This window comes from Lipotes vexillifer, unplaced genomic scaffold, assembly GCF_000442215.2.
Source record: "Lipotes vexillifer unplaced genomic scaffold, Lipotes_vexillifer_v1.1 scaffold759, whole genome shotgun sequence".
NCBI classification, from domain to species: Eukaryota; Metazoa; Chordata; class Mammalia; order Artiodactyla; family Lipotidae; genus Lipotes; species Lipotes vexillifer.
Window position 1 is genome coordinate 1,027,725 of NW_006790410.1, and position 13,364 is coordinate 1,041,088.

General features: G+C 40.9%; 1 protein-coding gene across 1 annotated transcript in view; it reads left to right on the forward strand.

Annotated features, from left to right (window-relative positions):
* Positions 1-6: 6 nt before the first annotated feature.
* LANCL2 (LanC like glutathione S-transferase 2) overlaps positions 7-13,364 on the forward strand; it is a 56,644-nt gene continuing 43,286 nt past the window's right edge. Inside the window, exon 1 of the mRNA XM_007463681.1 lies at positions 7-106. The gene's annotated coding sequence lies outside the window, so the exon portion shown is untranslated. The remainder of the gene's footprint in view (positions 107-13,364) is intronic.

Consider the following 13,364-nt stretch of genomic DNA (forward strand, 5'->3'; position numbering starts at 1 on the left):
CCCGGACTACGAGGCCGCCGCCGCCGTGCCGGCCGAGGAGCCGCCACGTGCTCGCTCCCAGCTCACTCCCGACGAGCTCGGCCTCCCCTTCCACAGCGATGGGAAGGTGAGTCGGCGACCGGCGGCCGGACTCGGGCCGCGCCAGGCGCTGGGGGAGGGGAGCGCCGGCGGTGGTAGCGTCCACCCGCCGCCCCCTCGCCGCGCGGAAGTCACCCACGCGCGCGGCGCGCTGTTCCTGGGTCAAGGCCCTGGGTTTCGCCGCTGGGCGGTCCAGGGCTGGCGAGCTCCCAGCGCGCGGGCGCCGAGCTGCAGTCCTTCCCGGGCGATGTGGCCCTGGAACGCTGTGGAGCTCTGCGTTGTTAGCCGCTTTCCTCCTGGTAGGCGCCTCCTGGCCCCTCGTGCCTTTGAAATACGCTCTTTCGGGGCTCTCGGAAGTGCGGGCCAGGTCTCCGGGGTCTGTTGAGGTGCAGATTTGTTTACCATCGAGGGCCCGCCCCCAGAGCTGTAAAGCGTACCCGCTGACCGCCTGTTGGCACTTTTCCTGGGGCCGAGGTTATTGTCAGCCCTGGTCTCCGGTCCCCCGTCCTTGGAATGTAGGGCTTGGGAACAGCAACCAAAAGGCCTTGTTTCTACACAGTAGTGTCATTGTAATGGGTCTGGTATGTGCGCCCAGGAGTCGGAAGTGGAATACGTGTGAACAAGCTAACTCGGTAGGGGGAAGGTGGACAGGAAGGAATACGTGAATATTGGCACAGCTGTTCTCGTTTTTGGTAAAGCCGCGCGTTCACCGGTTAGGTTCCTGTGTTTCCACTGATCTCTGTTCCAACTCCCACTTTACCTCCCTGGCTCCCCATGTATTTTGTGTTTGAAAAGGTATTAGTTCGCCCCAATGAAGGCAGTTTTGAAAGAGCTATTATTGGTCTGAACATGGAATCTTAGGCAAGTGACTTCTCTAAACTCGCTCTTCTTGTATGTAATTCAAATCGGGATAACAGTTCCTAACTCACAGGGATGTTACTGATTGAATTAAAGTATATCAGGTGGTCTGTCAAACTGCCTTACGTGGTACCTGGTAAGCCCCCCAATAAATGCATCCTCGTTCTTCCCCTGGAAAAGTCAGTGCTCGTGGTTTAGAATTCATATGTCAGCACTGATTTTTCTCTGGATTTCTTCTGTTTTCACATACATTTCTGTTTTGTTTGTGACTTGGTGTTTAAATCCTTTGTAGTAAAAATAAGTCTGGCAAACATTTGAAAAATCTGTCATTCATACATATTGTCAGTTGCTGTCTCAATATTATCCTTAGAGTAAGGAGGCTACTGCAGTTTAAAGATAAGTGAAAGGAGCCACTATTTGAGTCTCTCTGAGAACAGTAAAGAGGTGAGAACAGTTGAGTTTCATTTTCTACCTCAGAGAAGGAGATAAACACTGGTTCTGAAATTACATATTTTTCTTTTTAACCTTTTATATCCAGTAAACATAGTGTTGACATCAACTACATACCAAACGGGCTTATGTAAAAGAAAATTAAGCCACAAATAACTAATGGGGCTTGTGATATCTCCATACAATTAAACAATTAAAATAAGTCAGGGTGGGGGACCCATGCCAGTGGTCGTTGTTATATACTAAAGGAAAGGGGAAGAGTTTTTTCACGTTCTTGAACATGAAAATGAGAGCACATTGAAGGGAGAGAGGGATTTCTGATTTTGAAGGGTGGTCATGAAATGGAGCAGGACCCTGTGGTCCGCACAGCCGCACCCCGCCCATGTCCTCAGCCCACCTTTCGTCTGTAGAAAAACTGCAGCCAAATAAGTTGAATTAGAGAAGTGAGAAAATGCAGAAGCAAAGGAAAGCAATCAAACAGGACAAAATAATAATAGTTTAGTCATGAAGCAAAGTGAAGGACCTTTAGTTCCTCCTCAAGGGTTGTAGATAGTATTCTGGGCCATGTCCTTTGAGCTGTTTTGTAGAGATGGAAAGCCCCACCAGGTGGAAGAAGTGAACTACATGATGACCAGACTGTAGCCATGACATCAGCTGCCACAATTCTGAGAACTGGCCTCAAAGAAATGGGAGCAAACCGACCCTGGAACTGAAAACTAAGTGTTCTTAAAATAAGATGATGTTCATCAGACCACCACATGACCAATTTCAAGATGACTGTCAGAGCTGCCTGTGCTGTTCTGCACGTAGCCCCCTGCTTCCACTTACACACCCCAGAAACGCCTTTAAAAGCTCTTACCCAGGGCTTCCCTCGTGGTGCAGTGCTTGAGAGTCTGCCTGCCGGTGCAGGGGACGCGGGTTCGTGCCCCGGTCCGGGAGGATCCCTCATGCCGCGGAGCAGTTGGGCCCGTGAGCCATGGCCGCTGAGCCTGCACGTCCAGAGCCTGTGCTCCGCAATGGGAGGGGCCACAACAGTGAGAGGCCCGCGTACCACAAAAACTGGCTCTTGGCCACCCAGCTCTGCAGTTCTCTGGACTTTGTCCCGATTGCCCGTGAAAAGAGACTGGTCACAGGTGGCTGTGTTTGTTTTCATGTGTGACAGGTGATGTGTTTCCTGAAACCCATGCTGACTCCAGGGGCTGGCTTTTTGACCTTCCTACTACCTTATTTTTCCATCTTGGGTCTTACCTTTTCCCCTTGTTGTTAAAACAGAAAAATAAAAATAAAAAGCTGTTACCCGGGACCTCCCTGGTCACAGTGGTTAAGAATCTGCCTGCCAATGCAGGGGCCACGGGTTCGAGCCCTGGTCCGGGAAGATCCCACATACCGCGGAGCAACTAAGCCCGTACGCCACAACTACTAAGCCTGCTCTCTAGAGCCCGCAAGCTACAACTACTGAGCCTGTGTGCCACAACTACTGAAGCCTGTGCACCTAGAGCCCGTACTCCGCAACAAGAGAAGCCACCGCAATGAGAAGCCCACGCATCACAACAAAGAGTAGCCCCTGCTCGCCGCAACTAGAGAAAGCCTGCGCGTGCAGCATTGAAAGACCCAACGCAGCCAAACATAAATTAACAAAAAAAAAAAAAAAAAAGCTCTTACCCACTGGTCATCCTTGGGGGTGGGGGGTGTCAGCCTTTGGACACGAGTACTCCCTCCCCCCTCCCTTGGTTTGCCAGCCTCCAAAATAAAGCAGACTTTCATTTCCACCAGCCTTGCCTCTAGAGTATCGGTTTTAGAGCAGCAAGCAGCCAGACCCCACTTAAGATAAGAGAATGCTTAGATTTAGGGAAGTCGTAAAATAAAATGAACATGAATTAAGTTCCCCTGCCTTCTGTATTGATAGATTGTGATTATTATGTCTTTAATTCTTAGAATATTAAGAATGTAATTAAAATAGAAGTTGTCAAACTATGCATTTGTTTTGATAGATATGAAGTTTCATGAAAATGAGGGTGTTATGAGTTGAATTGTGTCTCCCCAAAAGATGCAGTCCTGACCTGTGGAATGTCAGAATGTGACTCTTGGGAATAAGGTTATGTTAGATGTAATTAAAGTAAGGTCATGCTGGAGTAAGGTAGGCTCTTAATCCAATATAAACTAGTGTCCTTAGAAGAGAGACAGAGACACACAGGGAGAGAGAAGATGGCCATGGAATGATGGAGGCAGAGATTAGAGTGATGCATTTGTAAGCCAAGGAATGTCAGAGATTTCTGGCAAACACCAGAAACTAGAAAAGGCAAGGAAGGATTCTGCCCAGAGTCTCAGAGGGAACATGGCTCTGCCAACCCTTGATTTTGGACTTATGGCCTCGAGAACTGTGAGACTATAAACTTCTGTTGTTTTAAGCCACTCAATTTGTTTCGGCACCCTAGGAAATTAATACAGAGTGTAATTTGTAAATTAGGCATTGAGGAATAATTTTATCATGATGGTGTGTGCTGTTAGTGAGAAAAGATTACGTAAAATCTACCAACACAGTAACTTTATTGCTAAGTATTCTTTAAGTCACTTATTTGATCCCGTTTAGGTTAGCTGTGTATATGTTGTGGTGTAATCAATCAGTAAAATTCACCTCCAATTCTAGAACCAGATCAAGTCTACTTCACTGAATTATGTTTCTGCAAGTAGGCTTTTGTAACATTTTGACGACATTGGTCCACATACTATGAAAAGCAGTGAACCAGTGTAATAGCAGCTTTTTGTGGTTTTGTTTTTTAAATTTGGAAGGTATCTAAAGTCAGCACTGTTGGCTACTTCTCTAATAGCCATTTCTTCCCTTCTTTTTGCTTGCTTTCCTTGTGGCCATGAACTTCAGGAGCTGAATCATGGTTGATGTACACCAGTGTTTCTCAGAGTGCTTCTCTGATGAGCAGCATCAGGTTTATCTGCTGTATCGTCAAGGATACACTCAGGAGACAGAAACCACACAGTGATTTGATAGGGAAAGTTTCATATAAAGAATTATTTCTAAGCATAAAGAGATTGGAGTAATGAGAGGTTGCCTCATAAGAAGTAAAGAGAACTCTAAAGAATATAGGAATAGCCGATATGAGGAGCAGCCCCATTCCTGGGGCTAAGAGGGCACTCAAGGGAGAAGCCACTGTTACTGTCCATCTATTGCTATGTAAGAAATGATCCCCAAACTTAATAATTTAATAAAAATTTATTATCTCACATAGTTTCTGAGGGTCAGGAATCCAGTTGCTGTAGCTTAAAGCCCAGTTGGCTCTTTGTGATTGCTTGTCCTTAGGTTTTGCTTTTGTAACCTTGAGGCATTTACAGGTTTAGGTTTTAGTTTGCTTACAGAGGCTGCCAAGGCAATAGAGCCACCTTAGCCTAATGGTCTCCTTGTTTAATTAATCTAATAATACCCCTTTTGGTCACGCTCTCATACATGAGAGATTGATCTCAGATGGTGTATAAGCGCCACCCTCGGTCACCATCAGAGTTAAGTTGCTCTTGTCTCACTGTGAAACTCACAGGTTGTGGTGTCAGGTCCATGGAAGAATTGTTTTTGCTGTTCATCTCTTTGTTCACTTGTTTCTGTTTCTCCAAGAGCAGTGAGACCACCTGATGTACTGCTGATGGCTGTGAACATGTGTTTAAGACGGTTGAGAGAATGTAGCCCACCAGGGAGACTGATGGCAACTATGAGGACGATAACACAGAGACTGAAGACTAATCCTAAGCCAGGGCCCCCATGAACCAAACCAATTGGTGTCAAATAAATCAAAGAATATACCTGAAGGGATATCAACCTGTTTTAGCCAAGTAGCTTATTTGCTAATTTCTTACATTTGCTAAAATGTCAGAGGGGTTGATCCAGGTACAGCAGGAAGTATTTGCTTTGATGCACACTCCTTGTTTAGCCAGTAAGTGATCTAAGCAATTCTATTATCTAGAACCACCTTAACAAGAAAGCCTAGTGACTCTTGTGCAGCTATGGCCTTGGCAGTAGATTCAGTGATAGTTGCCAGAGCTAAGGAGCATTATCTTCTTGTGCATTAGCAGAGAGAAAAAGCAAGTAGTGAAGTGGCAAAAGGAATAAAGGTTTTTATATTGGAGATGAAGATTTTGTTCTGGGATCTTGCGAGATGCCATCTGCTTCTGGGGAGGAACCTCTCTGCTCAATTTCACTTCAGATCTTCACCTGGTGTGTAGTTCTAAGAGTCTGGAGGAGCCCTTTTTAGTTGAGGGATGTGGATCTAAGGTTCAGGGTCCTGAAATTTGGCTTCCATCTGGGTTTGAGGAGGGGCCTTTCAAGGAAGTTCAAGGGCAGTCTTTGTTCTTGGTGATTCCAGATGAGAAAGGTGGGAGAAAACTGGAAATATTATTGATAGTTTGGACAGTCATAGCCAGGTATTTGAAGAAGCTAGAAGAATTCAGGATCCAGTCCAGTTTACAGGTATATAGCAAACCTCAAACACAATGAACAGGACTAAAATCTGATACGCACATGGTTGTGTTACAATTTTCTACTGAAACATAATTTTTTTTCTCTACAGTCACCCTCATTTCTATTAAAGATAATCAAAGTCAGGCTAATTTGTTTGCAAAATAAGTCATCTCATTAAACTTAGCCTGTTTTAATGAGGGGACCTCCTGGGGACTGTCAAGGGTCTCCTTCGATTTCCTCTTCTGACAGCGGAACTGTCAAAAGATAAACTGAGGCATATTACAAATGTTAAGAGTTTAGTGAGCACAAATGGATTTGAATCAGGCAGCGCCAAACTGGAAGTGGTTAGGAGCATTTTTCCGACAAGCCAGGGGAACAGTGAGGGGGTTGGGGCACTGATCCTCCGAACAGTCGAATGTTCCCATAACTTATTTCTGCATAGGTCGTTCCTCTGTACTGAAATTCTTCCATATCTGTGGTTCCTTATCCGTGGATTCAACCAACTAGGGATTGTGTGGTACTGTAGTATTCACTGTTGAAAAAAATCCCCATGCGGGTGGACCCAAGCAGTCCAACAAACCTGTCTTCTTTAAGGGTCAGCTCTGTAGAAGTGTGGAAGCAAAGCAAGGACATTCTTGATTGGCTGTAGCTTAAAGCCTAGCTGTTCGTGGTTGGTTGTCCTTGGTGTTTTGATTTCATAACCTTGAGGCATCTATGGGCTCAGGTTTTGGTTTGCTTACTACACTGCCAGGGCTTTGGAGCCACCTCAGTTTGGTGGCTTCTGCTAATGAATCTAACAGTGGGGCTTTGCCAGGCTAAGGGGGAGCGCTGCGTGAAGGGAAAGGCAGGAAGTAGAATCTGACTGCAGAGGAGGGAGCGTGAAGAACATTGGGTGGTAACGGGACTGAAAAGGTAGATTGGAGCCAGTTCTAAAGGACTTGATGAGTCCTAAGGATTTTAAAACTTTTTCCATACAAAAATGAAGATAAAGAGAATTTTTACTTGGAATCTATAACTTGACATTATCTTGAGCTGTTGGAAATTCTTCATTTTATACTTTTTCACTTAATTTTCTGTATTTTTGCTTTTCACTTCAAAATTTGTTGAATGTCATAATATATCATGGAAGCATAAGGAAATAGCACTTTTCAGTTGCCCAGAAAATATATTGGGTCGGCCAAAAAGTTTGTTCGGGTTTTTTTGGTAACATCTTATGGAAAAACCCAAATGAACTTTTTGGCCGACCCAATAATTTTTCTTTCGTTCAGATGAGCTAAAATGGGGGTGAGGGAGGAAATATGCTCTACAGCCTTTCTCCTCAAAGTGAGATTTGTGGACCCAAAACATCAGCCTCTCCTGCATGCTTGTTAGAAGATGCGGCTTCCACCCTACACCTAAAGAACCAGAACCTGAATTTAACCAAATTCCCAGGCCAGACAGTCCATATGCCCATTATATTGGAGGAGCACTGCTCTACATACAGCTTGTTGAATTTTCTTTTAATTTTAACCTCCAGCCAGTTTTCAGTTCCTGATATGGAAAGATAATTGACATAAAAGCATAAGGGGAAGATTATGTAGGGGAGACTACAAAAATGTTGCAAATCAGCATTTCCCATCGGTTGGGAATAACATGTGCAGTATAGAGCAGGTGAGAACTTGGGTAGACCTGGGTTTGACTCCTACCTTTCTGCCACTTATTAGCTATAGCCTTTGGGCAAGTAATTTGGGCAATGATAGTACCTTCCTGATAGGTTATGACTATTTAATTAATGCATTTAAACACTTAGAACAATGCCCATTAACATAGGATAATAGCGTTTATCTCATCAGCTTGTAGTAAACGGTTAAGTTGAAAAGGTAATTGAAGTTCTTAATATAATATATTGGTTGAAAGTTGATAATAATATAGTTGTAGAGTAACCCATTCCTCATTAGGTTGTTATGGTGTTTAAGTTAATACATTTAGAGCACTCAAAAGGGTGCCTAATACTGATAAAATTAGTACCTTGTTACACATAGTTACTAATATATAGGTAAGTAGTTTAAGAGTTCAGTTAATGATAGCTATTGGCATTATTATGTATCCTATTTTTTGTCACTATAGCATACAATGTGATAATGAAAAATTGCTTCAAGGTTTATATCTTTAGTGGAATATAAAAAAATATTGCATATTCTTTACTTTTTCCTTCTTAGAGAAATGCTTATTCTTGTGCCTTTTCCTTCTGAGGAAAATATAGGCAAACATGCAGTATTCATGTGGGTATGTTCTCAGATTTCTAAATTCCGTACCATACTTTCCTCACTCACATCTCTGCAGTGGGGACACTAACACGCCTGCTGATGGTGGGGAAGGTGAAAAAGGATTATTGGATGTTGGAAAGTCAGGTAAACTCTCTGCCCACAGTTCTGTCAACTCATGCTCTTTTTATTGGGGCCTCAGCAAAATTAAATATTGTGTATATCATGACATAGATCTTCAGATTCGCGTGCTTATGCTTGAACCCCCAAACAGGAGCTCTGAAGGTTTAATCCATGGTTAGTGAGGGCTGACTGATTCATTTTTGTTTCTCTTCCCCACTTGACTCTTTGAGACAGGGATTTTTTCTTACCTATGCTTGAATTATTATTATTATTTTAAAAAATATCTCCACACTTGATACTGAGCTAGGACAGAATAGATACTCAGTTAATGTTGAATGAATAAATGTACTAAAATAAAAAACTTTTTTTATTAGAATCATTTTTATATATTATTTAATAGCATCATTTTATCTTTAAAATCTCTTCTGTATCTAGAATGTTATATGAGTCATGACCTAGGTCCTCTAGACAATCTTCTAACCTAATATAAGACTGTGTAATATACTTCATGGGTGTGCCAGGTGAGGCCTATATTCTGTAGGGCGGCCACCTAGGAGTCTGCTAGGGCCAGAATAGGTTTGATCCAATTTTACTTGAATAGAATTGAATATAACAAACTGAGTTTCCTTTTCGAAAAATGTTTCTCTTCCCTAGATTTTAGCTAATACCGTGCAACAATTGTTTAATCAAAAATGAAACCTAGTTTTTCACCGAGAGCTTTCCAAAAATAAATATAATTTGACCACAAAGTCCTATTAACCTTATAACTATAATTGTGTATGCTTTGAGCCCTTGTAATCAGTTTATTAACATACCATTACTAAGCAGCTGTCCTTGGTTCTTTATGGCAATTACAAACTTCTTTTGTGGTTATGATATATATATCCCCTACAGAGTATACACAGCAGATTATCAATTAATTTTTATGACAAAAAATAAGTATATCAGAATTGGACAGATGTGTGTGTTTAGGATATGTAGTCTAGAATATTTTCTATTAATAGTGTTACTGAGTTTGAAACAAGAAAAACAGAAACAGACCTGATTATGTAAATATACACCTATTTTTAAAAGAATGAACTATTTTCAAACATCTAAACAAACAGCATTTCCTTGACACACATTCAGTATAGGTAATGATCCTTCTTCTGTTTATTGAAAATACTGCTAGTGAGGGTAGATGTTCCCCCACCATCTAATTCTTTTTTTTTCTTTTTTTTTTTTTGCGGTACGCGGGCCTCTCACTGTTGCGGCCTCTCCCGTTGCGGAGCACAGGCTCCGGACGCGCAGGCGCAGCGGCCATGGCTCACGGGCCCAGCCGCTCCGCGGCATGTGGGATCTTCCCGGACCGGGGCACGAACCCGTGTCCCCTGCATCGGCAGGCGGACTCTCAACCACTCCGCCACCAGGGAAACCCCACCATCTAATTCTTTACTGTCAGAACATACAACTTTTTCCCCCTTTTCTCCTTTAGTAATTCACTTTGAGGTAATGATTGGGGTACTTTTGCTTATGCATTTTTGTTTGAAAATAAAGTGTTAGAAAACCAAGCCCACCTACTTCATATGTGTAAACTGTCACAGAGCATCTTCCCCTGGGAGATCTGAGATTACAAAATATACTTTCCTCAACCTGTGCCCTGGATTAAAAAGATTTGTTAAAACCTTTTCTATGAAAGAATTACTTGCTAATGTATATATATGTGCCTGTGTATACATATACTTGTAATTACTGGTGTCTATATATTTGCACATATTCTGGAGTGTATAATCTGTGTATTGCACATACACAAAATGTGGGTTAAAAAGCTATTTTTATTATCTTTAAAAATGTAGACAAGTCATTGTTAGCTTTAATTTCTTTGTGTAAAACACGGGGATGATAATGTTGTTATAGGGTTATCAGGATTGAATTAGATAGAGTGTCACAAGTGCCCACCTATGTGAGGAGTATAATAAATGATTTTATTCACAAGCTCTCCTGGTACATTACTCAGACTCAGAAGTTTGGTTCACAAATACCTGTTCCAAACATTACTTTTGCTTTAGGAGTTGTTTATTTGTGCATGTTAAACACCTGTTTTGAGAGTTTCCACTCTCCTCTATTTGAAGTTAAGATCATGAATTTTAAAGTTAATGATCAATCTCTTTTATGATTTCTGTATTTTTGTATTTTAGGGTTGTATTTCCTCAAACACAGCTTTCATTAAAAAAATACAGAAAAACATGTAAGTATTAGAAATACCAACATCGTTTTGCTTTATAGCACTTTGGGGCATCCTTGTTTGGGAAAATTGCCTAGTATGTAGGAAAAGAATATTTTCTTTCTAATTGCAGTGCAATTACTAAAAATTAATCTTTGAGTCAGAGAAAAACCTCCTAAATTCTTTAGCTACTCCTTCTGTTTCTGTGCTTTGTGGAAGATGTGTATTGTATTCATATGGTGCGATTGAGTGAAAGCTGTAGTAAGCCTTTCAAAAATCTAAAGGTAAACTGTAAATAGAGAATCAAGCAAAGATTTTCACAACAAGGGCTCAGCATAGGGAGACCCAGGAACTTTCGAATTAGACAGTCTAGCTACAGCCCCCAAAGCTCAGTCTCTTGTTGTCTCATGTGCCCTTGGGCTGGCCTCAGGTTTCTCACCTAAAAAACAGAATCATTCAGTAATGTGAAGATTAATTGAAATGTCACATAGAGCACTTAGTGCTAGGCATATGATAAAGTGCTCAATAATTATTAATTATCTTTATAACAATACCATTATTAAATGAGATGAACCAGTTAAAATTTCTCCAAATAGAATTACAGCATAATAAATTTTTTTCTTTGTTCTTGAGACTTTGGTTCCAACATCAACAAATTAGAAATCTCTTTGATGACAGAGAGTTAGAAAATTAGGATCTAGAAAAGATACTTTAAAGCAAAGGCAGAGAAATTATTTTCACAATGGAATTTTGTCAAGTATTAAAAGGAATTAGAGTGAGTAATCATAAGCCTTAGAACTATACTCCAGTATCATTTATGAGGAATAAAGCATATGCTTTGGAATAAAGTTATCATGCCAGAGCTAAAACTGTACATGAATGTGTTAGGCCTGCATTCAGCTACAATAAACAGAAGACTCAACTTGGAAGTATCTCAGTTAGATTATTTTTCCTGTATAACAGGAAGTCTAGAAGTAGGCAACTCTTGGTGTTGATTCATTTCAGGATTTCTGTAGTTATGTTGGTCTTTCTCTCATATTTTTTGTGTTATAGTATAAGATGGCTGCTCTAGTCCCAGATTTCTTGTCCAATTTTACAATAGGACGAAGGGAGAAAAAAGAAGGGAGTACCAGCTGTATCTTTCTCTTTTATCAAGAAAAATGAGAACCTTCCAAGAGCCCTTAGAAGACTTGCACTTACATCTCACTGGTTAGAACTGTGTCATATGGCTGCCCCTGGTCATAAGGCAGTCTGGGAAAGCAAGTAGCTCTTCTGGGGTTGGATGCATTGCTGCTGTGAATCTAATCAGGATTCTGATGAGGAAGAAGGGTGTCCTGCAATAAGTGTGGGCTAGGTACTACCTTATGGATTCTGCCACACCAGGTAAGGAAGTGGTAGTACTCTAGTTTTTTCCTTCTCCTGAAAATTATTCTGTATCTCTTTGATTAGTGGTGGAAACCAAAGGTCAAGACACAAGAGGCTTAAATTACTAACTTGGAGTCAAAAAGTTATTAAACAGTTGGATGGAGAATCAGACAACTGTCCTCTTTGACACATAACAGCAGTACATGTTAATTTTTCTGATCCATGAAAACAGGATATCTTTCCATTTGTTTATCTCTTCACTTTCTTTCATCGGAGTCTTACAGTTTTCAGAGTACAGCTCTTTCACCTCTTTGGTAAAATGTATTCCTAAGTATTTTGTTGTTTTTGATGCTATTGTGATGAGACTGTTTTATTTCTTTCTCTGGATAGTTTGTTGTTAGTGTATAGAAACAGCTGATTTCTATATATTGGTTTTATATCCTGCAACTTTACTGAATTTATTGGTTAGTTCTATCAGTTTTTTGGTTGAGTCTTTAGGGTTTTCTGTATATAAGATCATATCGGTAAATATAAACAGTTTTACTTTTTCCTTTCCGATTTGGATGCCTTTTATTTCTTTATCTTGCCTGATTGCTGTAGCCAGGATTTCTGGTACTATGTTGAACAAGAGTGCTTAGAGTGGCACCCTTGTCTTGGTCCTGATCGTAGCGGAGAAGCTTTCAACCTTTCACCATTGAGTATGAAGTCAGCTGTAACCATATAGTAAGTATATGGCCTTTGTTATGTTAAGGTGTTCTCCTTCTATTTCCAATTTGCTGAGAGTTTTATCGTGAAAGGATGTTGTATTTTGTCAAATGCTTTTTCTGCATTTACTGAGGGGATCATATGATTTTTATCTCATTCTATTAATGTGATGTGTCACACTTATTGATTTGCATATATTGAACCATCTTTGTATCCCAGGGAAAACTCCCACTTGATCATGGTGTAAGATCCTTTTAGTGTGTTTTTGAATTCATTTTGCTAATATCTTGTTGAGAATTTTTGCATCCGTGTTCATCAGGGATATTGGTGTGTAGTCTTTGTTTCACATAGTGTCCTTATCTGGCTTTGGTATCAGGGTAATGCTGGTCTTGTATTTGGGAGTGTTCCCTCTTCAATTTTATGAAAAAGTTTGAAAAAGGTTGGTGCTAATTATTCTTTAAATGTTTCATAGAATTCACCAGTGAAACCATCTTGTCTGGGGTTTTCTTTTTTCGGAGGTTTTGTATTATTGATTCACTCTCTTCATACATTATTAGTTTACTCATACTTTCTATTTATTCCTTTTTAAAGATATTTATTTATTTATTTGGATGAGTTGGGTCTTAGTTGTGGCACATGGGACCTTTAGTTGCAGCATGTGAACTCCTAGTTGTGGCATGAATGTGGGATCTAGTTCCTCGACCAGGGATCGAACCTGGGCCCCCTGCATTGGGAGCACAGAGTCTTAGCCACTGGACCACCAGGGACCACCACTGGACCACTATTTCTGATTTGGCCTTGGTTAGTTGTATGTTTCTAGGAAATTATCCGTTTTCTAGGTTATCTGTTTTGTTCGCATATGGGTTAATCTGCTTATAAC